Source organism: Rhinolophus sinicus, chromosome 1 (assembly GCF_057876585.1).
Source record: "Rhinolophus sinicus isolate RSI-liver-muscle chromosome 1, RSI-T2T, whole genome shotgun sequence".
NCBI lineage: Eukaryota > Metazoa > Chordata > Mammalia > Chiroptera > Rhinolophidae > Rhinolophus > Rhinolophus sinicus.
Window position 1 is genome coordinate 84,283,581 of NC_142501.1, and position 25,336 is coordinate 84,308,916.

The window sequence follows — 25,336 nt, forward strand, 5'->3', positions numbered from 1 at the left end:
TGCACGTACACACACGCACACACTCCAGAGACAGGCTGCTGCTTCTGCTCTCTTGTCCCTGCCCCCCAGCCCCCACCCCTTGGACTGTGTACTTTTTCTAATTGATTATACAAATAATATGGAAAGTCTGAATATGAGCCCTCTGTCAGTCATATGTGTACATATTTCTTCCCTCACTTTGGGACTTTTTTTTACTCTTTGAATGGTAGCTTTGATAATTTTTTCATTTTAATATAGCTTGATTTAATAAAATATTCCTTTATGAGTAATGATTTTTATGCGCTGCTTAAGAAATACTTCAGTACAAATCTGTAATCCACTAGTAGTTAATTTTTTGTATATGGTGAAAGTTAATTTTATATATTTTTTTCTTGTGGATATCCAATTGATCCAACTCCATTTTAAAAAAAAAGATAGTTTTTTTTCCTCCTCAAAAGAAGTGAAATTTATGTTCACACAGAATGATGCACATGAATGTTTATACAAGCTTAATTCATAATCTCCCAAAACTGGAAACAACCCAATTGTCTTTCAAGAGACAATTTTTAAAAAGAGATTGTGGTATACACATATAATATAAAACTACTCTTCAGCAAAAGGTAATGGATCATTAATAAGTGCAGCAACATGCATAAATATCAAATGCATTTGGCTAAGAGAAAAACCAGACAAAAAGGCAACACACTGTATGGTTCTGTTTATGATATTCTGGCACATACACTGACATTTAGATCACAAAGGCCAAACTATAGGGATTGAAAATAAGTCAGTGGTCGCAAGAGGATAGGTTGGGTGAAGGGAGGGCATGAGGGAATATTTTGGGGCAATGAAATTGTTTTATGGCTGTGAGGGTGTATATACAACTCTATACATTTGTTCAGTGCACAAAGAATGGATTCTATTATTTGTAATTTTTAAAATTCTAAAATATAAAAAAATAAATATCTCAAATAAGACATTTTCTTCACTGCTTTATAGTGACACTATGTCATAAATTTGTATATGTATAGGCTACCTCTGCTTTGTAATATATCACTTACTCAACTTATTACTTGATAACATTATTTTATGACTAATTTGGAATAGATTGCGTTGGCAATTGGGAGCTCAATAGTTATGGGATCAGAGACAAGGAGAGTTACTTCTTTCCCACCAGACCCAAGTTGTTTCCTAGCCATGGTGAGATGGATATGGCTATGTAGCAACCAGATCTCTCTAGCTCCTAGGAGTGCTGTCAGAAGTTTTCAGCTATCACCTACTTCAAAGGTTGCCTCAGCTTCAGAGAGCTACCTCACCCAAAGTCATGCCCTGCAGGGCAGCCCATGTCCAATGGCTGATTGAGGCAGAGGATTAAAGGACTGGTTTTCCCAGCCTAATGTATCAATAATGTGATGAGCCTTTCCAGCTCCAGACTTTTCAGTAGGGTTATACGAGGCTATTGAGCCTGTATTACAGTTTAACTTTCTAATTTGACCGTGGGATATTAAGTGACTGTGCATCCAGAACTACCCATTATAAACTAGGTTATTTTTGACGTACCAGTGGACCCATAATAAGCCATCATAGATGGAAGTGGTATATCCAAGATCACTTAACGACAGGGCCAGAGACTACAAACAAGTTTATGAGCAGGTATCCCAGGCTCATATCATCTACCACTGTTGGACCAGCACCCACCCTTAGCTTATACATATACATATTACAGTATGAGGACCTTCTGTGATTAGCTGGTAAAAGAAGGAGAAGCCAGATTTTTGGTTTACAGCTGAGTCCCTTGTGTGGGGACAAGGCAAAAATGGACAGCAAATGCATTACAGCTTTACTCAGAAGTGGTCTTCAAAGACAGTGAAAAGGAAAAGGTCATGTTGATGAGCAGAGTTTTAGGTGATGCATCTGGTTATCCACCTGGCCATTTGGGGAAGTGGTCCCCAAATTAGTGTGCGTGTGTGTGTGAGTGTGTGTATGTGTATGTGTGTATACTCATGGATGGCAGGTCAGGGTCCTGGAAAAAGAATGACTGGACAGTTAGGCACAAGGAAGTCTGAGATAGAAGATATGGATGGATGGATGAGAGAAGGCACAAAGTGAGACTGTCTTAGAATTACATGTTAAATTGGAGTGTGTTTACCATAGAGGAGGTATCAAACCATGGGGAAGGTAGAATGGCACAGGCAATTGACATCAGCCAGACTTTGACATTGGTCACCTCATCTTTCACAAAATGGGTACATGAAGGAAGTGACTACACTGGTAGACATGGAGATTCTTTGTGAATCCGCAAGAATGGGAGGGCTCCCATTTTCCAAGACTGATGTTGCTTCTACCAATGCCAATGTCTGAACTGCTAACAACAAAGACTAATGCTGATTTCCCAATATGGTATCATTTCTCCAAGAGCACAGCTGGTCACTTGGTGGTAAGATGCCTATGTTGGGCTCCTTTCAACCTGGAGAAAACAGATATCCATTCTAAGAGGAATAGACACACAATCTGTGCATAGGCTTGCCTTTCCTGCCTGCACAGCCTCAGTTAGCACTACCACCCAAGTTCTTAGAGAATGTTTTATCTACCAGCACTGGGTCCCATGTCGTGTTGTTCTGCAGTAGAGGAACCATTTTAAAGAAAAATCATGAGCGATGACGATGGGATTTGCTGTCTATATCACACTCTGTATCACCCAGAATCTACTGACCTGATAAAGTGTTGAAATGGCCAACTGAAGGCAGAATGTGCATGCCAGCTCAGAGTCAACACTTTGAGGAGAAGGTGATGTCCTCCAGTTTACTGTATGCCTTGAATCAGAACATTCCATGTGGTACTGGTCCCCAAGATTGTAGAGACCACATGGGTTTTGAAACCAAAGACGCAGAAGTGACTTCACTTACCATCACTTTCAATGACTCAATGTGGAATTTGGTTATCCCATTTTGTACAAGTTGGTCTCTGCAGGGTTAGACGTTCTGTTCCCAAAATGGGACCTCTCCAGTCAGGGGACACATCGATAGGTTTATTTGACTATAAAGCGGCCTGCGTATTTTAGTCCTCTCATGTATAGGGATTAGCAAGCAACTTGCCCTGTGTAATTGCCATGATTGTCAGGACGAGGTAGGACTGCTCTTACTTGGTGGGGGCAGGGACAAAAATAGGTGTGTCATGTGGAAGTTACCTGAGTGGCTCTTGATATTTCTTTACTCAGTTGTGCTAGTAAATAGACAAGTGAAACAAACCTGGTTTGAGAAGGCCACTGTGACCAAAAGCCCTTACTTATAAGGGAGGAGGATTTAGGTCACATCACCAGGTAAGCCACTAAGACCAGCACCTGAGGTGAATGGAACATGGAATGGATAGACAACTAAGGAGAGGAGGGGGATTGTCAGCCACAGCTGAAAGACCTGCTGCAATGGCCAGTCCCTCAAAACCTCCTCTTATAAGTTTCCTCCAGAGAAAGAGACTCTCTGGAATCCTATAGGAGCTGCTCTGAATGTATGTGAAGAACGGGATCATAGAGGTACAAGGCGTGAACACAGATAGGGGCAACCCAGACACCCCTAACTGTAGGAGTGTTGTCAGCAGAGAGCCTTCAGCTATTGAGATCCACTTTCCCCAAGAACATGCTCTGCCAGGGGTGGTCCACATGCAGTGACTGATCAAAGCAAGTAGAGAGTCCGGGCCCATTTATCTCAAAGTGGGGCAACCCTCTTGGGCCATTTCAGCGTTAGGACTTCCAGGTGTTTGGTTCCGGCTGTTAGATGGGGTTGGCAGCTCTACTTCTCCTGCTCAATCTTGCTTCTTTCTCTTTCTTTCATGACTGGTGACCAAAAGAGCACTTCCTAATATGCATCCTGCTTTCTAAACTCTGTCTTAAAGAGTTCGAAGAATCTGCTTCCTGTAAACACCAACCTGTAGTACGTGGTAACTATCCCAAAGCCTCTACAGAACTCTTGAGTACCTGTTATACACCAGATAGTAAATCTTTTCTCCATTCCAAGTCTGTCAATCTGTAAGATCCATCCTCTTTCCATGATGCCGTCCTACACCGCTCGGGAGGAAAATACACTAGTTATTGATTAGGTCTTTGCTGTCCACGGAATTTCATCAAGCTCCCGTTTCCTTCTCCAGAGTGTGATGTGAATCCACATAGCAGGTTCTTACTCATGAAATGTCTAAATTACTTAACTGGAGATGATCTCATCTCTAAGCCTTTCCTTATGAATAAATTTATGGAAAAATATATGTACATCATTAGTAAGTTACCTATCATCTTTTTCTTACTGAAAATAAGTCATGTGGTATATAGATATCTGAAGCCTTTCTTATATTTCAGCAAAAATAACTTTACTGGTTTTGAAATTGATTCCAAAAAGCTCAAATTATATGCTTTTATTCCTTTTATTTCTATGCTTAGGCTGGAATTGGCTCCCTCTTCACAATAGAAGTAATATAAACATCTCTTTTCAAGATGGTGATATTTGTTGTCTGTTCTAATCTCAGGTTGCCTAATATTGTGAATTAGTAAGAGTTTTGTTGTATTTCATTCCTATGTTATTTAAATTTATCACCAAATTTATTGAGATTTCTTGATTTATAAATATTTTACTTTTTTTTTTTTTTTTAATTAGACACATGCAGAGGTTAAGTTTGACTTTTAACCGGAATATGGGTTAATATTTCAACAGGCTGTCAACCTTGAAGATAAACAAATAATATAAAATAAAGTAATTTAGAAAAGCATAATATAATGGCTGAAATAAAAAAAAAAATCTGACAATACCAAATGCTAGTTGAGAATGTGGAGAAAAAAACTCTATTCATTGCTGGTGTGACTACAACATAGTATAGTCACTCTGAAAAACAATTTGTGTTTCTTGCAAAGCTAAACATCATCTTACCATACAGTCCAGCAATCACATTTGTAGGTATTTGCCCAAATAAGTTGAAAACTGAAGTCCACCCTATAACCTGCACGTGAATGTTTATATAAGCTTTATTCTTGATTGTAACACACTGGAAGCAACCAAGATATCCTTCAAGAGGTGCACGGATAAACAACTTTGGTATAACTATACAAGAAAATGTTACTTAATTATAAAAAGAAATATACTATCAAGCCATAAAAAGACATAGTGTAACCTTAAATATGTGTTGGAAGAAGCCCGTCTGAAAATGCTATATACTGTATAATTCTACGTATATGACATTCGGGAAAAGGCAAAAAATGAGACAGTAAAAAGAGTAGTGGTTGCCAGGGATTCAGGAGGAGGGGGAAGCATTGAATAGGTGTGGCACAGGGTTATTTTAGAGTAATGAAGATTTTCTGTATAATATTGTAATATGGATGCATGACGTTCTGTATTTGTGAAAACCGATAGAACTGTAACACAAAGACTGAAGCCAAATGTAAACTATGGACTTCAGTTAATAATACTGTATGAATATTGGTTCATCAATTATAACACATTTATTACACTAATGAAGCTATTAATAATAGAGGGTACTCTGAGAGAGTATATGGGAACTCTGTACTATCTGCTCAATTTGTATAAAACTAAAACTGTTCTAAAAAGTCAAGTCTATTAAAAAAGAAAAAGAAAAAATATTTCCTTACCACTTCAAAAATCATTTACAACTGTTAGTATACATTATGTAATTTTTTAAGACAGGCAGATAAAATGTATACTTTTTTATTATCTTAGAAATCTGGAGGTAGGGGTGAGGAAGATCAACAGTAGAAATTCAACTATTGCCCAATGTGGATGGCAAAATTGTTTTACTTACAATATTTGAAGGGGGTCAGCATTCTATAAATTCAATTTATTTTCATTCAATTCCTAGCTTAATTTTAAGTAAAATATCATTGATTTTTATTGGAGCGTCAGATATAGAAGGAAAGAAGGTAGCTTATGGGAGGTGGCAGGAAAAGGAGACGGACTGTTGGTTTGGTGGAACATGAAAACAGGAGTCCTAAAGTAGGTCCAAGCCCAGCAAGGCACGCAGAGCATGAAGCACAGGTCTGCCCAATGAGAAATCAGTGCAACACTGGTGATATTGTAATTATTTAGAATCGAAGTATTAGATTTGGGAAACACAGAGTTCCTTTATCAAGCTTTTGAAAAGAGACATATTTTAGTCCCGAGGGCTAAGAGTATATGTTTTGAGATGTATAAGGAATTCCTAAGTTGTAGACTAATTAATGACAATATTATAGCATGGGATTTTAAGAAGAGAGTTTGAATTGGAGTCTGGGCTCACTCTAGAGGATTGTATCATAGAGATGAAAAGAAAGTAAGGGGCTTTGTATCATAAAGAAATGCTTGCCTAACTTTTTCCCAACAGTACTCTAACTTCAGAGGAAAGTAAATAAACACTCATGGAGCTTGGGGGCAGAGTTTAAGAAGCCACCAATACGAGAAACATCTTTGAAGTTTTCTCTTGTAATTTGATAATTTATTTGATTTTCACAGCCTATAATATATTTAATAAATATATTAGTTAAACTGTGCTATAATGACTTGGGCAGAGTAACGTGGACACTCTGGGAATATGTGTTCAGTTTATTCTGCATTTTCACACACTTCCTTAGACAATGGCTCTGGGGTATGAACACCCCAATTTGAGAATTATGTATCTAGAAATCCTTGAGTTGAACTGACTCCAGGAGCTGTGTGAGGTGGAAGCTTACGGTTGCAGTGCTTATTAGCTACTTAATCTTACACAATATGTCTATTTTTTATTATTAATAGTAAAGTGCAAAAAACTATTGCAAGGCTAGCTGTAAGATCTGAGCTAAGTCACCTTAACTGTTCAGGATGAAATTTGAGTCTGAAAATTACATAATTCTGACACACTCATTTTAAAATTAAGGTTCTTTTGTTCTTATCAGTCTGTGGAGACCTAATTTTAAAGGTACATCTACTATGGATGAGTCAAGGCATCATTTCCTAGTGGAAAAAAAAAAAAAAAACTTTGGAAAACTAGTCATAAGACTTCAGTTTTATTCCCAGGTCTGTCCTTTAACAGCTAGACAACCTTGGACCAATAACAACGTTTCTGAGACTCAGTTTCTCATCTGCAAAATCATAAGTGTCTTCTGCCTTATCACTCACAGGGAAGTGGGGAAGATGAAATGAAATGATGGGTACAGAAGTGCTTTTCCAAAGCTCATTCTACCATACAACATTGCCCTAAACCCTCTGTTTCTAGGGTTTTATTATTTTTAAGGCAATATTATAAAATTGCCTTCTGGGATCCTCATATTCATAAATTACCTTATCACTAATTCTATATCAGAGGCTTCTTTCTCCTAAGGAAAAGAATTTTGATTGCTTACTGTTTCCTCCTGTTCTCTTGTTTTCATCACTTCTACTTTGAAGTTGTACTGTTGGCCATGAAGATGAGATGTAAGACCAATTCGTCATTACTCTCAATGTTGCAAAAATGGTAATATGTAATAAGCAAAAAAAGACAAAATCTAAAATCACTTTGTCTTAAAAATTGCATTTATACTTATAGTAAATTTTATAGAGAATTTTTCTGAAGAATAAAGACAAATCATAATGAACTTATTATCTACATTCATATAGCTATATCTCTATTTCCTCATGTGTCCCCACTTTGGAAATAACAAATTTCATTATCTCTTTGGTTGATACAAATAATCTTATCAAAGCAGAGTTGTCTTCTCCAGCTTTTTGGGCTTTTCTCCACCAACACAGAGATAGTAACTATTTTTAAAGTGTTAATCTTTTAAAATTGATTATTTTATTAAAATAAATACTCTATTACACTAAACAAATTATTTAAGTAGCAGATTAAGTAATTAACAAGTATTTGAAAGCAAGATGATCTGCATATAATTCATGATGTTTTAGTTATCCATAATTAACTCTCACAAGATCAGTTTATCCCCAAGCAGATAGCTATATATTGGAAAAGAGAGGTTATACAGAAATCCGCTTTGAGAATTTAAAGGTTAGCTATATTTTCATTAACTTTCAGTTTCATGTATAATGAAGAAATCTTTTTAGGTAAATGCATATCAGTGCCACTGCTTTTAATATTATCACAACTCGGTAATAAGGAAACGTTACATAATACATCTGTATGGAAACTGTTTCAACCCCACTTGTTACAGAGCAGAATTTTGTTTAATGGGCATTAATTTTCAATGAAAAGAAAATACTTCACCATTTTCAGTATGGAAAACTTTAATTATTGATGTGTTAGCAAGAAATATTTGTTGATTTAATTTGGCTACAAGATGATTCTGCTTCTAAATTTCTATCTTACTTTTACCTCAAAGGTGGTATTTCACTAAAGCCAGGGCTTTTTAGAAGAACAGCACTGATGTAAGGATTAGTGACAAGTATCAATTTCTTAAATAGTAAGTATCAATTTCAATTGATTAGTAATTATCAAGTATCAATTTTCAATCTATAAGTATCAATTTTTTAAATTAGTTTTTGAATATTGGGATTATATTCTGTAATTTCTAGGTTTTTGTGCTATTTTTCCTGTAAGATCTTCATGTGAAACCCCCAAATTACAGCCTTAACTTAATACAGTACTCTTTCAACATCCACTTTCAGCAGAACTGGGCTTTCTAAATCAAGAAGATGGATGATAGTGTACACTTTTTCTCTGAGTGTAATTCACGCAAGTATAATCTCACTGTATTAGTTGTCTATTGCTTTGTAACACAATTTAGAAACTTAATACACCAACCATTATCTCACTGTGAGTCAGGAAATGGAGCAGCTTAGATGGGTGGTTCTGATTCAGGGTCTGTGGTTGGCAGAAATCTAAAATGGTTCTAGTGATTCCTGGCCCCTAGGGCACCCTCCTTTATGCAATCCCCTCCTGATCAAAGGTGAAGGGAACGTACAGATGTAATGAAAGTTTCTGATCTGTTGATTAAAGTAATCATGTGGAGATTATCCTGGATGGGCTTGACTATTCAAGTGATCCCTTTAAAAGAGAGTTTAAGGGTCCGAGAGGCTCTCCTGCATGCCTTGAAGAAGCGAGCCACTTTGAATTCTATGGCTGCTGGAAATGAATTCTGCTGCTCACCAGCAGCTTGGAAAAATACTCTGAGTTCCAAAAAGAAATTCAGTTTATACTTGATTCAGCCTTGTGAATCCTGCAGCAGAGGACCCTCCTAAACTATGCCCGGGCTCCTGATCCATGGAAACAGTGAGATAATGAACGTATAGGCTTACTGATTTGCAAGATATTTTGAGTTCACTTTCAGACCAGCACAGTAAATGGCAATAAACCAAGTTGTAATCTTTTTGATAGTGGAGAGTCTTGCCTTCAATTTATAAAAAAATGTAACATTTATGAAACACGATAAAGTGAAATATAGTAAAATGAGATATTCCTGTATACTGTTTTAAGCCACTAAGTATGTGGTGACTTCTTACACAGCAAGAGAAAACTAATACATGGTCTTTCCTGAAGTTGCAGTCAAATCATTCGCTAGGCCTGAAGACATCTGAAGTCTTGATTGGAGTTGATGGCCTGCTCACATAACTGTTGGCTCAAGGCCTCTGTTTCTTGCCTCCTTGCCATGTGAACCTCTCCGTTGGGCGGTTTGCTGTCCTCAGAACATGGAGGCTAGTTTCCACCTTCCCATAACTGCCTCATCTGTGCAGCTGGTTTCTCCCAGAATGGAGAGAGAGAGAGAGAGAGAGAGAGAGAGAGAGAGAGAGAGAGAGAGAGAGAGAGAGAGAGAGAGAGAGAGGCAGAGGGAGAGATTGAATGTACACAAGTTGGAAGCTAAAATCTTTCTATAATCTAATCTTGGAATTCTTCCCAAACTTCTCCAATTCCTTTTGCTGGAAGTGACTCACTAAGTCCATCCCACTTAAAGAGAGGACAACTTAAGCCCCAATTCTCAAACTCCTCTAAGGGAGGAGTAGCAAAGTACTTTGGGACATGTCTTTAAAACCACCAAAACACTAATATTTATTATTATTATTATTATTATTATTATTTTGGCTCCTTGGATTTTGTATAGACCTTGGAGAAGCAGCCATTTTTGCAGTATATTTTAATTTCTAAAATTAGTCAGATCGAGGGTCAGCAAAAATTTTTCCTTCTTTAGAGACTTTGTTTTATAAGCTTTTTTATACGTAAGTTATGCTTTTCTGCATATTCATATGGCAGGACAACTTTTTTCTTTTTTTTTTTTTACATTTTCTTTAGATAAACTTGACCCAAGTAGGTTCTAATAAAGCAATGTTCCCATTTCAAATGATTGACTTGAGAGAGAACACTAGTTCACTTGCCAGTGAGAATGGGGAAGGAGCAGGGTTTCAAGGAGTGGATGGAGTTAGGAATGGGTTATTCCATAATTGTTCTAGTTATAGGGATCAAAATCTCACTTAAAACAAAACCCCCTAAACCATCCAAAAATTAGTGATTAAACTTTACTAGGTTCACCAGCTTTCACAGAGGGGATCTCTATAGACATTAAAATATGCTATAAATATTTACTGGGTAAACACATTACCTGAGTGAGGCATTTGATAGTTTAATTTCTCTAAATTATGCCTTCACATTAGGAAATTAAATATGCACTTTCCCTCAGGGTTCAAGGTATGTGACATTACAAAATATAATGCAGTTTTTCTCAGTGTAGAGCTTTGTCTCTGGAATATGAAACAGTCTGATTTCAATGCTAAATGTGAGAATTCAGGAACTCCTGTTCATCTCTGGATGCCAGTTTGTGTTCCCTATATGAATTCATTCATTCAGAAAATATTTAATAAGTACCTACCCTAGATAAGGTGGTGTGAAAGGTGCTAGTGATATCTGCATGATACATATGGTTTCTTCCTTCAAGAACTCTGTTCATGGTGCAATATGAGCATCAGAAAGGGGACCTTGATCTACCAATGCGAGTCAGGGAAAGGCTGGTCTGGGAACTGGCACTTGTCATGAGTCTCAGAAGCAGAGAAAATACTGTATAAGCAAATCAATGCTGGAAAAACCTTTGGACAGGAAAGAAACTATGCAGAGTTGAGGAGGAGGCAGAGAGGGGGAAACTGAAGAAGAAATCGTCAGTGGAAAATTTTGGAAGATATGGCTGGAGAGCCAGTTAAATGTCAATTTAAAGTAAATCTTCAGATATCACAAAATACATCATTTTTTTGGGGGGGGTTAAATAATACATGTTTTGAAAGTAAAAATAAATAAATAAATAAAAAATATAATGTTCTCACTTTTCTATAGAGCTGGAGTTGTGCTATTTTCTGAAGAATGGCTAGTCCACAGTCTGACAGCATATTATATTAATATAGATTGAAATAAAATAGAAAATTGACTACATACCAAACTGAATGGAGTTGTGGATATTCATGTTAGATAAATGAGCTTCCCTATGCGGTAGATATCTTCTTTCTTGAATGTTACAATGTACTTATGGTGGTTAAACTCAAATGCTTACCTGACTATCACACCTGTCTGTCATCATTTCTCTACACTTCTCAAATTTCATTCATTTATTCATTCATCAAGCACTTACCCAGTGTTTAAAAAATGCTGAGCTCTGTTCCATGGATATAGCAGTAAATAAAACAGAGTGTTCACCCTCATGGAGCTTAAAATCTAGAAGAGGGAAGAGACAAGAGCAAAACACATTTGCCAAGGAGTAATGTAAGCATTCAAAAGGAGGAATGGCGTGGTTAGGTAAGGTATGATTTTATGTAGAGAAGTCCGGGAAGGTCTCAGTGTAAAGGTGGCATTTGATCAGAATCCTGAGTGAAGTAAGTACTCAAAGAAGAGGGGAAAATAAGTTCGAAGATGCTGATATAGGAGGATACTTGGTGTAGTAAAGAAAGAGTAAGGTGGCAAGTGGGGCTGGAGGGAAATAAGTGTAGGGGAGAGTACTAGATAGTGAGGTCAAGACGATAATGATTGCCAGATATCCAAGAACCTTATAGGACGTTGCAAAAGATTTGGTTTTTACCTTGTGCAGGAGAAGAAGCACTAAAGGGTTTGGGACACAGTAGTGACATAATACATCATTTAAAAAGAATTACTTTTGTATTCTGTCTACTTTGTTGAGAATAAGAGGCTAGTGATGAAGTAGGTGATTTATTATGTTTAGCTTGGATTAAGGTTGTAGGTATGGAAGTGAGGTTTGGTTGGATTCTGGAAATAGTTTAATGGTTGAAGAAGAAAAGTCCAGGTTGGAAGTATAGATTTGGGAGTTGTCAGGTGAGATGAAAATTCAATCCACAAATCTGAATTGGAACACTAAGAGAATAAATGTAGACATCAAAGAAAAGGTCTACGACTGGACTGTTTGTGTTTATTCTTCACTATAATCAGTGCTTTTGGTAGAATCTAAAGGTAAGGTTTCTTTCTTTCTGAACTTTAGAGTACCTGGAGTACCTACAGGCAGGAAGAAATAATACTGATTTTTCATGAGCGTCATTAAATCAGGAACTCTAGGGGTCTGCAGTCTTTCCAACTTTTCTATAAGATAATGTGCTAGGTAGTTGGCTGTTAACTTGGTGTCATACACCCTCATAGAACTGCATTTCCCAGAAGCTCCCTCCTTGAATGGTTCCAAAGTAGAGGCCACCAATAGAGACACTCACTTGAGGCAGAAGAGCAGGAGAACTGTGATTCTGGAGGCATGTAGGCTGGGCTCTTGGGAGGGTATTGACTTTAAGATTTGCAGCATTTCCAGGGGATCTCCTGTAATCACAGCTTCAGTACTGTAGGCACTGATCAAGCTGTTCATCTAATTTCAACTTCATATATTGTGAATTGGCCATGAAGCATGCTGAAGTCATAAAGTCTCCAAAGCTAATTCATAATATGACTTGGTACGTTTCACAAACAAAAAAAATCACTCAAAGTGGGATACCTAACTAGGCTACTAAAACACAAACTATATATCTTATAATCATTGTCATAAGGTATAAAGAGCCTTGAAGTAACAAATTAAAAAAAAATACAGCTTTACTTTTTTATTTATTATTGTTATATTGGGATTTTATTTTTAAAGACATTTTATTTTAAATTAAATATTTAAAAGAAAAATATTCAATTGTATTAACGACCTATTTTACCAGATAAAATAATTTGCAAGAAATACATTTGAAAATGATAATGAATGTTTAAGGCCTATGAAGCTATTTCTATTTCTACTCCACACTATTTGGAATGCTTTTTACAATATAGAGTTTCCATCATTAACTTGTATCTTCTTGAAGAAAGAATCTACTAAGAAAATATTACATTCCTCTTAAGCCTCATGATTTATGAAAAATGATCAAAACCTAAAGAGTAAGATTTTGTTCAAAAAAAAAGAAAGAAAGAAAGAAAGAATTGGGGAAAAGACATAGGAAAGTGCAAATGAAGTCTGAAGAATGTTTCTCCCCACTTCACCCACCCATCTCATTAATGTGCCAAATTCGGAAGCAGTAAACACTGAATCAGGATCTGGCTAGCCCCACTATGGAAAGATCATTTTGCTATTTCTGTAGAAATTAAATTAGCATTCATCACAGCTACTCTAAATTAACATCCTACTGTGATCTTTATTAAAACAAATGGACATTTAGGCCTCTTTTGACATATTAGTTTATGAAGTGGTGAAATGGAAGCTTCTATTGTTCATCTCCCTTATAAAAGTAAACAAAGGGAGTAGATACAAAATCTGGTCCTGTGCTTGCATGCTGATCAACCCTGTCTTATCTCTAAATATAGCTTTCCTCAGGAAAGGAACTCAGCACTCTCTGGAATATTTGCATGTAGTACTGGGAGCTAATTTAGGAAGAGCTGGTGCTTGTCTCCATCACTACCATGAAGCTTTTTTTTTTTCTTTTTTCTTTATCAGCTCCTCAGTGGGGAACACTTAGGGACAATGTTGGAGTCTGAGAAACTCAGGATTGAAGGCGAGCCTTGTAGTCACCATAGGAATACCTTGATCAGTATGGACTCTCTGAATCTCAGTTCCTGCTCTTACAAAATGCTGTTGAAAATACTTTATAGAATGATGAAGTGATTAGGAATTATATGTTCCTGGACACTTATGTGTTTGGTAAGACATTGGTGTTATTCTTCTGTGCCTAAGGGATAATTCTAGCCCTGTGTGCACACCCTTAAATATTACCTTGGCTAGCTGATTTAACATGGAGGATTTCTTTTCTTAGGACTCTTTATTGAATATTCAGTTGGAAGAAGTGACATTATTTTATAGCTATGGGACCTTGGGCTTGTCACTGGATGTAAAAGTTAAGGACGGGGTTCAGCTGCATGTAATGAGTAATCCTAGGAACAGTGGTTTAAGCAACTTGGGTGTTATATTACTTTCTCAAAGCAAGAAATTCAGAAGTAGGAAACCTGATTTCTCAACGAAGTTAAGGCTGGTTTTACTGGCTTTTCTTTCAAAGTTCGCTCAAGGTGTCTGCTGCTGATCTGGCCTAGAGATCGGCATTTCTGGGAAGAAGAAGGGGAATGTGCCAAGCGTAAAAAGGATACATGTGGTATCATGTGAGTCCATTTCTTATTTAAGATGCTTTTCCCGAAATTCTTTCCAGTAAATTCACTTATATCTTATTGTCCAGAAATATCATTACATGGTTACCCATATCAGCACAGGAGTCTGAGAAGTGCTTTTTTTGCCGTTACCAACAAAATCAGTATTCTGCTAAGTAAGAAATAAGGAAAGCATAGTTCCTGAGATGCTACTGGCAGAATCGGCGCCTTCCTTAAAAACACTGAGTTTCAGTTTCTTTATCTGAAAGCAGGAAAATAATAGACTTTTCAAGATATTTATGAGCATTAACCAAGATAAAGCATGTTAAAGGTGTATCATTGGGCTCTCTGCACATATTGGATGTAAAATAACAATCTCATCATCCAAATAACATGAAACATAAGGTAATACCAACTCATTGATGTTTATGTTTATGGGTTTACTTAGAACTCAGGTGCACTGGCATGGATTATTCAAAATTGAAATAATCTTGACTACCAAAATGGAATCTGGATATTTTAACCTAGAAATTATCTTGACTTTTGTGTTCTGAAGGGAAATGTATAAACAGATGTCTTTCCAGAACAGCTATATTGGAGCTTGGTTGCTGGAGAATGGCTGACCTCAGATTTCTGAAATTATGAGGGAATGAATTATGTGAAGTCATAGAGAAAGCAGTTCATTTGATTTAAATTTGATTATTCAACTCTACTGAATAAGCACACCTTCTCTCTGTCAAATGCTCTGGGGACACAGAATGGGAGACTTTTCCTTGCCCTTAAAGAACTAAAACTCTTTCTACAGCTAGAAGGATTAGAAGATACCAGTCTGTTTGTGTATGGGCATGGGTGCACCTGTGTAGTATATTCTGTGTCAGTGGCGAGAATAGAGGGTGTGCTTCCATCTTTGGACAATGAAAATCCAGAAACTTCTCCAGAGAAGAAATACAAGATTTTATTTTCTCTCTGTCCTATGCTTATCACAAGGCTCTGGAAATCTTGGAATCATCACTTTCTGACTTGAAAATCTCACAAAGCAGAGAAATTAGTTGCTACTTGTCCTTGGATTTTCAAGGTAAAATATTCTCCTAGTCTGTGTTTACAGAGCTTTTAATTAAAATGTTCCATGAGTTTATTCTTATGCCAAAGTTTTGTGGAGATTTACTTTTCTCATAAAATTGGGATTATATTTTATGTTTCTCTGTGTTCCCAGTCGGTCATACAATGTAGTATGTTTCTTATTCAGTTGTTTTTCTCATTGTATTTTCTCTCTCTATCCTTTATGTCTTAACTTTTTTTTGAAAGATTTACATGTTTATATTTCTCCTTTATTTCCTCTTTTCTAAGTTTCTGGAGAATAATGATTTTGGTTTTATTGACAGGAAGTGTTAAAATTAGTTTTAAAGTTCTGTTTTCAAATATAAACCATACCACAAGTTAAAGAAATAGGTTGATGTACTTATTCACTTTCTTATGTTATTTGGTAGACTTTTTAATACACTTAGTAGAATGCTAAGAAATTTTAGGTAGTTACCAAAGAAAGATTTATTATTTCTGGCTGTCTTCTTCTTCAACTGTATAACCGCACTGAAATGTCTAGGTGTGCCATTTAATTCAAACCAAGTGACCAGCCCTCTGTTTCACAAGCTGGTCTCCAACTAAAGAGCATCTCAGGGTGTTCTCTTTGTTTTGAGCATGGTGGCTTAATGGAACTACACATGGCTTGACAGAAATCAAAGCTCTGGGGAAGAAAAGAGAAAGGAGAGTTTTGCTAAACTCTTCGATGAAGAGTACCCTCCTACCCACCCAATATCACATGGCTACTGACAAATGAAATAAACTAGGAAAACAATATGATAGACATCAGTATTTGAAATACTAATTTGAATTGGAAGTACAGTTCCTATTCCATACACTCTGCCTTGACCACTCGGTAATGGCCGTAAGAGTGTGTGTAAATGTTCCCCTGAGTGCCTGGTAAAGTCTCCATTCATGAGATATTGTGATTCTGCAGGCAGATAGAGGCCTTGGAGATACATTGGAAAATTTGGGACATTGGCATTAAGGAAAGACATATAGCTTAGTCAAAAGAAAGAAGTAATGTAAAACAAGTAAACAAATGAAAAAACACAAAGGCTTTGAGATTGCTTGGGATTACTGAGATGTGGATGATGAAGAATGAGAATTAGATCACTGTGTCCTAACAAGCTTACCAAGAACTTTTAGGGGTGGGGTTAAATCTGTGTATTTTGTGTATTGGAGAGAAAGTCGAAGGCATCTGGCTCCCATAGATCTTTTAAGATGAATTAAGTGAGCTCATAAAAGGCTACCACACATTCTTTCAGTTAAAAACATCCAATGACAGTGGTATTAGGTTAATTGGGAGATACACATTCATCATTCAAAAATAATAATACACACACACACATACACATGCATATTTATTTAACAATTCACAAACGCCTGTCATTGTTCATGGCGTTAGGGTTTATAGGTGCTGAGGTGAAAAAAATGAAACAAGCATGGTTCTCACCCTCATGGAGCTTATGTCAAACAGAGGACAGGAATATGAAGTTAATAGTTATAAACACTTTTTTCATTACATTCATAAAAGGAACAATGTTGCAAAAATATAGAGTACTTTAAAATTACATAGTAAGGAACCTAATTTAGTTAGCAGTGGAAACAGCAGATTTAAACCTTTAGAAACATATTTTCCTTATGATCTGGAATGTTTGTGTATCAGGGAGAGTGAGTAGGAGGGTAGGGAGGGAGGGAGCAGTAGTCTCGTGGCCCAGAGCCAAGAGAGGAAACCACTTTGTTCACAATAGGCATCCTTAGCAAAGCCAAAGTACAGTGACATCAGCGTCTACACATTTTCCATGCTTTCTAAAAATATAATCAACTCATTAATAGAGAAACTACAACATACAATTTTTTTTTTTTTTCAATTAAAGGATGATTTGTGCACTTGGCCATGAGATTGGTGTGGCTGTTCCATTTAGATAATGGCCTCCCATATTTCCCATGCCTTAAAACGTTGAGAAAATACTATCCATAAGAAAGGCTATGTCATCTGCTCAACCCCAACTATTTATTTCCTGCCTTATTATTATTATTATTATTATTAATCAAAATGTTTGCAACTATGAACTGTCCTAGTTTTTATTTTTAGTTTTTTGGTGCTAAGTCCACGTACAAAGAGAACATACAACTCTCCTTGATGACCAAACCTCCCTTCAATTATGGCCATAATTTTCCTAGAATTATGGTGCCATTGATTGCTCAACTGCAAATGTGCACCAGAAATGCTTAATACTGGATTGTCAGTCACAGTCTGTTTAATGATAAACAGGGAATTTATAGTGTGTCAAATTTAATGACCAGATGAACCAATAAAATATGACAAGAAAGACTTCCCACTCTTTAGGAATGGAATGGTTCCATCTGTGCAAATGAAAGTATGTCAGAAAATCCCTGTGGTTGTGAAAAAGAAGAAAAACATAATATATACTTTTACTCCAGAAAGAAAATGTGTATGATGTCCTTGTGCAGAATGGAATGTTATGATTTACGAAATCATTATTCCAAAGTCCTCTGTGTTTTTATTTTTTATTTTATTATTATTTTTTTCAGGTCAGAATTTCTCAGAACTGAATTTTTATAATTCTGATTGGGATTGGAAATCTCTATAACAAAATTTGGCTTCTAGGGCTGACTGAAATTCTTCCATTGATGAACCCCGATTTCTTGACGAGACTTTGAATTCCAAAAAATGAGGCGCTGTGGTGGTAGGACAAATGGTGCTGAAGGATCCAGGAGGTAGCAATGGAAGTAAACCCTTTCCTCTACTGTGCACTGTTGCCTTTTCTTAGACCCTCCCCTCCACTGACACACACTCATACTGATCCTGCCACCACAAACCCAGTAGCAGACCTCAGCCCATGTCTTCTGCTTAGATCAGTGAGCAGTGGTTTTCACATTCTGTTAATAATTACTTGGGAGTAACTAGAAAAATCTCTGTCCTTTAGAAATTGTGATCCTGTAGTCATGTCTGGGCCTAGGAGCTATTTTTTGTTGTTGCTGTTGTTTTTTTTGTTGTTGTTTGTTTGTTTTTTTGTTTTTGTTTTTCCAATGACTCTGATGCAGATGGCTTAATGCCACACTTTATATTAATAGAACTCAACATACACTCTGTAGTCAAACACTAGATAGTCACTGTCAGCTGCGTGGGCTTGTACTCTGGTTCTGCCAGGTATGAGCTTGGAGATGATTCTGGCTTAATCACATATGGTCATTGTGAAGATAAGATAGAAAATCTTATAAAGACTTAAAATATTACCTGACGTTTATAGGTATTTCGTAGTGTTTGCTGTGTAGTATTGTTTTGCTGTTTTCTTTGTAGATTCAGTTATTAACCACATCCTTAAATTAGCTTAATAATGAAAGGGAAATAGATGTGAGAGTCAATAGTACACATGGAACCCACAGTCTCAAAGTATAGTCCAGCACCATTGAGGAAGTACTGGAATCAGGAGCTAGAAATCCACTGAAGGAGCCACTGTCTTAATTGTTCATGGAAACCATGATGCCTCTCTTCTCTATTTCTCTCTGTTGTTGACTGTCTTTGTTTCTACCAAAGCATGGTGGATCATGATCAGGACACACTTCACAAGTTTACGTTAATTATGTCACTGTAAAAGAATAACTAGCCCCATTCAGTCCCATTTTCAAATTCCTAAAAGAAAGATTCTAATTGGTTCTTCTTAGGTCTGTTGATTATGTACCATTGGTTCAGTTGGCTATGTGCAGGAGTGCAGGATCTGAAGTACTTACAACTATACTGCGAGGATCCAACTGCATGTATGAGGGCACTTCTAACATAGGGAATGGTGTTGGCTGGGAAAGTACCATTAAAGGGATCTGCCACAAGGGTTTCCAATATTACCACAGTTAGAACTATTCAAGGTATCCATAAAATTTACTTTGGGGTCCATTCAAAGAATTTTCTGGGATATAACCCAATTATTAGTTGAGCATTACCTGGACTTCTGAAAGTTAATATCAGAGGGTATATCACTGAACTAAATGTAAGCCTCTTTTAAAAGAAAGGGGCAGAAGTACCATGATTCCCTGAAAATAAGGCCTAGCCTGACAATCAGCTCTAATGCATCTTTTGGAGCAAAAAATAATATAAGATCCGGTCTTATATAATATCATACAATATAAGACCTGGACTTGTATAATGTAAGACCAGGTCTTATATTAATTTTTGCTCCAAAAGACGCATTAGACCTGATTGCCTGGCTAGGTCTTATTTTCGAGGAAACACGGTAGGCTTGTGTCTTACTGTGTTACCCTCAGTGATATTTACATTTGAAAGTACCACAGACTAGGAAGTACAAACGTTGACAAAAAGAAACCAGTAAATAATAATGGCAAATTCAGACAACTGGAGAAAAGCTATTTTTGAGTACTGGGCCTTTTTGGCACCCCTCCAATGATGCTAAAGAGATAAACTACTGAGTACTCTAATATGTTTCTGGTTAGGTCTGCCTATTAGCTGAATTCCATTTATTTGGAGAGTGCAGACAGTTTTTTGTTGAACCCAATCATTGAGTCATAGCAACGACTGAACGTTATATCCTCAGTACAGCTTGGATCTTTGCCAGATCCCTGACCAGCATTTGAACTTCAGTTTTGGCATGGAACCAGGCTACAATGGTCATGAAACAAGGGTACATTAACTATGGTGTGACTGACCTTCCAATGTTCCCTCTAAAGCAACAGTTCTCTGGAAATGAATGGACTGGACACCTTGACGTTTTATCTACTCGTAAAACTTAAGGATCTATTTGTTTTAAATACATTTTCATGTTTTAAACATCTTGTGTAATGTTCCTATAGGTAAACATAAAAAAGGTAATATATGGTGCATTAAAAAAGGCTTTTGTTTTACTTGTCATTCTCAATCCTATTACGATTTAGATTCATTAAGAACCACATCGAATTGCTGATATTTGACCATTTTGATCTACAAAAGTGGCTACTTCTTATGGTTCGATATAAATAATTGTATAACATGCTCTGGGAAGAAAGTGTATTAGCAAGATAGTCATAGTATAATATTAAATTAGGAAAAAAAGATATAAAATTGAGCTTATAATAAAAACCCCCAATTTTTTAAAAATTATGATTATGAATAGAAAAAGGATCAGAAGAAAGTATGAAAATTGATCAGTGGATGCCTTTGATCGGTAAGTAGGACTATGGGATATTTTATTTTATTTCTCCTGTTCTTATTTTATATAGTGGGTATGTATTATATTTGCTTAACAACATTTACTCTTTTGTGGTGATTGAAGTAGCATATATTGTTTTTAGAAATTTTGTGAAATAGAAAAAATGATAAAGAAGAAAACTCCTACCATACAGAGCTTTTGTGATGACTTTTTACTTAATCCATTCTTCTCATTAAAAAGAACATTATCAACATACATAAACTTCCTTTTTTTTTCTTAATGATGAAGAAGAGCATTTTTATACGTGTTTGTTGGTCATTGGTATTAATGGATCCCTTTTCTCTATTATTCCTGGAGCCTATAACTCCTAGAGTTATTCTTTTCGAGAATAACTCGATTGTTAGAAGACAGGAAGGCCCTGTGCTCTGCTGTTGGCCCTATTTTAGCTACAGTGATATCAGCAAAAGGAAACATTTTTTTTTCCAGAAATATACAGAAGTAGGCATTCCACATTTTGACAATAGGGCAAGACAAACAAGGCAGCTGATGGGACAAATCAAGTACAAAAATGCAAGAAGTGCTGGTAGTGTATGAAGATGGTAGTTAAAGTGTTAAAGATGATAAGAAATGTCAGGTTAACTATGATCAGAAAACAGAGCTTTAGACAACATGGATATAAGGAGTTGTGAACATATCTTATAAAAATAGACGTTCATTTCTCCTTCATGCCTCAAACTAGCCTAACCTTCTCTGGAATTCACAGGATCAGGGGGAAAAAAGCCTGGGATATTTTTTTCTTTATAGTTCTGCTTTCTTCTCCACCGCTTCCCCCATCCCCAACAAGTGACAGGAATATTGGAAATAAAATAAAATTTAGGTTAGCTTTTGCTTCCAACCCTTTAGGGAATATGTGCATGAACTTGGGGATGACAAGGACTTGGCAAAACTTGGCAAAACACACTTCTAAAACAAATCTCGTAAATGAGCAAATTCTATAAAATAGCTAGTTTTGACCTAGAATTCTTGGTTAGGTAATTTTGATGTAGTCACTATGTTATTTTGTGGTCAACAAACTTAATATGCTGGAGAGGAGAGTTTCAATAGAACCTAGATTTGTGTTAAAACAATTCCTTCCTGCAAATGGTTATTTTATTGTTTTCCTCCTATTTAAAAACAAATCATCTTGTGATGATAACTCTTAAAGAACTATGAGCTTTCATTTAAGGAATCCCATTTTAGGTAGTTAGGAAAAAATCAATGTAAAAAAATTCTTAGAATTTAATCCCAGGCTACTACAAATTAGAGCAACATAATAAATCAATAATTCATTGCTTTTCCATAGTTGAAGCCCTTTTTTCATTGTATTCTTCCTGTTTCCCTCCCTGTTTGTTTAATCATTTTGTGATAATAATTGTCAAATTTTCCAAGTTGGGAATGCATGCACATTTGAAAATACATTATAAATGGGAAAAAGTTTAATGCCTTCTTGTCATGTAAATCAACTTTGGTTTCCAACTATGGAATTTAATTAAGTTGTCCTTTAATTAATTTAAGGAGCTTCTTAATGAAAAGTTCACAGCTATTCATAATATGCAGATTGCAACCATCTTCTAGAAAATGTGCTCTCTCGTCCTTCCAACATTCCCTTTCTCCCTCCTTCCCTTCTTTTTTTTTTTCTTTTTTCCTTCCATATAAGAGAAAAGGACAATCACTAAAACAGTTCATTTGATTCTGCAGGAGCAATGACTTCATTTGGAGTAGACACTCTTAGTAAATAAAGTTAATTTAAATGTCATCATTGTATTGATTGTCTTACTCTCTTAATTAGTAAGACAATTGATCTTTAATCTTTTTTGTGAACCACTCTTTAATAAAATCAATTTTGGCTTTCATAGGATATTCAGCTCAGAAATTCTGTTGAATGAAGAGGAACTTAGAGAAAACTGTCATCAAGCATCTATTCCTTAAAGCATGCAAACCAGAAATTTCTTTTCCTTTACTGATTCTTCACAGAAGGCTAGCTAGGACAGGTAGGGCAACAAGAGAAAAATTATTAGTTTTTCTGAGACATTGCTCTTCGTTGACCTAATTCCCCCCTGCCCCCCAACAAAGGGCATTTAAAAGTTTAAATTAGGGTAACTTTTACTAAGTAAAAGGAACATGAGGCACGGATGAGAAAGTTAAGGGAGGTGAGGCCTATGCAGTAGGAGAATGAAATAACCAGACATAGAAGATAAAGTCACATGAATTCATATGTGGAAGTTGCCTCAATAGAGACTGGCTTTTTTACATTATCTTTGAATAGAAGGGATAATTAAGATACAACAGAGTGCTTACCTTAAGAGAGTAAACATTAAGTCCTTTTGAAAAGTTTATTTGTATACTATAACTTTGTTTTCTGAGTAAAAAGAAACCAAAATAGTGCTTCTTTAAGGTGATATTATGAAATGTAAAATACAAATAATTTTTGTCAATAGCAGGATTTTTCTTAGGTAACTATAGTTTTAAATACACAGTTTAATGAAAAGATATTTAAAAAATTATTTTTAGATCTTAATTTTTTAAAAACTACAATTGAGAGTATACTATTATGTACTCATTTGTTACACGATCTCATTTAATTTATTCCTATGTATGTAACCCCAGAATTAATTCATATGTCAGTGTCTCAATTTACTTTTTACTATCACCCTCAAAGGGAGCTTTTGAGAGACATTTTTCAGTAACTGTCTATACCTATGTTAGTCCTTTCAGGCTTCTATAACAGAATACCATATACTGGGTGGCTTATAAACTACAGAAATGTATTTCTCATCATACTGGAGGATGCAAATTCCAAGATAAAGGCATCGATTTGGGGCCTGGTGAAGATCCGCTTCATGTTCATAGATGGCAGTAACCTCAGAGAAGAGAGGGGAGGGGACTCTCCAGGGCTCTTTTATGAGAGAACTAATCCCATTCCCAAGGGCTCCACCTCATGACCCAATGGCATCCCACAAATCATCCCCCTTGGGGACTGAGGGTTTCTACAGACGCATTTTGCGAGGAATTAAAATTTTAGTCTATAGCACCACTCAATAAAAATTTACACCACAGTTATACTTTATGTCTATTTATGTACTGTATGTACACTTGTGCTTTACATATAAAAAGGCAAAGATGTTTTTCAGCCCCAAAGAACTAAGGTTTCCTCCTTTGAGGAAATATTGTCCCTGTTGATAATGCTTTTGTGGAATTCAAGTAAAGCATAAAGTATACTTTTGTGGAATTCATATCTCTGAGTTACTGAAATACCTTTAGTGGACTGTCCAACTTATTTGGTTGTTTGCTTAGCTTCCCTATAAGGAAATTTAAGGTATGTTGATAAAGGAAACCCAAGTATTCTGAGTAGCATCCATAAAGCCAGTCCTGCTGGTGTATATGTTTTAATTCACAATACCAGAGCATACTAATTTCCTAGGTCTGTACCTCTCTGCTCTTCAAAATGAGTAATATTTAAATTTGTTCCCATGTCTCTAAAACCAATCCCACCCTCAAGCAAATGGTACCTACACATTTTTTACATCAACTTCTTATGGTTTGGCAGGGCATCACATGTGCTACTCTTTTAAGTCTGCTGATTACTGGGTCATTGCTTAGTTCCAGGTCTGTTGGATACTGGTTTGATTATCCCATTTCTCCCTTGGTCATTTTTCTTGAGTCTAAATACTTTATTCAACATTCTTTCTTCTCCAACTAGGTCCTTTGCTGTCTTGTTGTTGTCATACTTTTCTTATTTTCCCCTCTGTCTGCATGATATCACTGCTGCCTGGACTATTGCCCCCTACATTGGATACTTGCCCCTGATTTCTATCCCTACAGTAATACATGTGGGAATTAAAATCATGTTTATAATGATGATGATGATAATTATTTGGTGGGTGTGGGTATTGGTATGTTGTGATCTGCAGAGTGAACTTCAGATATCTCAGTGCTCTTTTGCATCCTAAATACAAAGCTGAGTAACTCGAGAATGCAGTGATGAAGTTGTTCTAGATCTGCTATCATGCGTTCTACCTAATACATTGGCATGTGCTGTGAAAAACTTAACTAAAGGTCAGAGAAAATTTCTAAAACTAGCTAGTGCTATTTCCTTAAGGGATTAAATTGATATTTGCTTAAGAAAATTAAATTAACTAGCTCTTTTAGATGTGGTAACCATTACACAGGCTGACAAATAAAGATATAACCCAAAGAATCTGAGGAAAGCCTGTAGCGTATTTGTCTTTGTAGCATTTAAGTTCTGAGTTCTAAACCTCAGATGACTTTTCTAATAAAAAAGTTAGTGCTCAGAAAACATTTACTGAATTGAATTGATGCATACTTTAGAATTTTTTTCTCTACCTTTATATTGATCCTTTTTTTTCTCTTGATTTAACCTAGTATAAAAATGAATAAAACCATTCCAAAATGAATATAAAATTATCTTTATAAAGATCTAACAAAATCATGTAACAAATCAAGCAACAGCTTAAAATATGGTGCTATGTTGTCTACATTTGTATTCATGTCACTCTCTGGTGTGGATTTTAAAATTGGTGATGGGTTTTGTGTTGTATTGG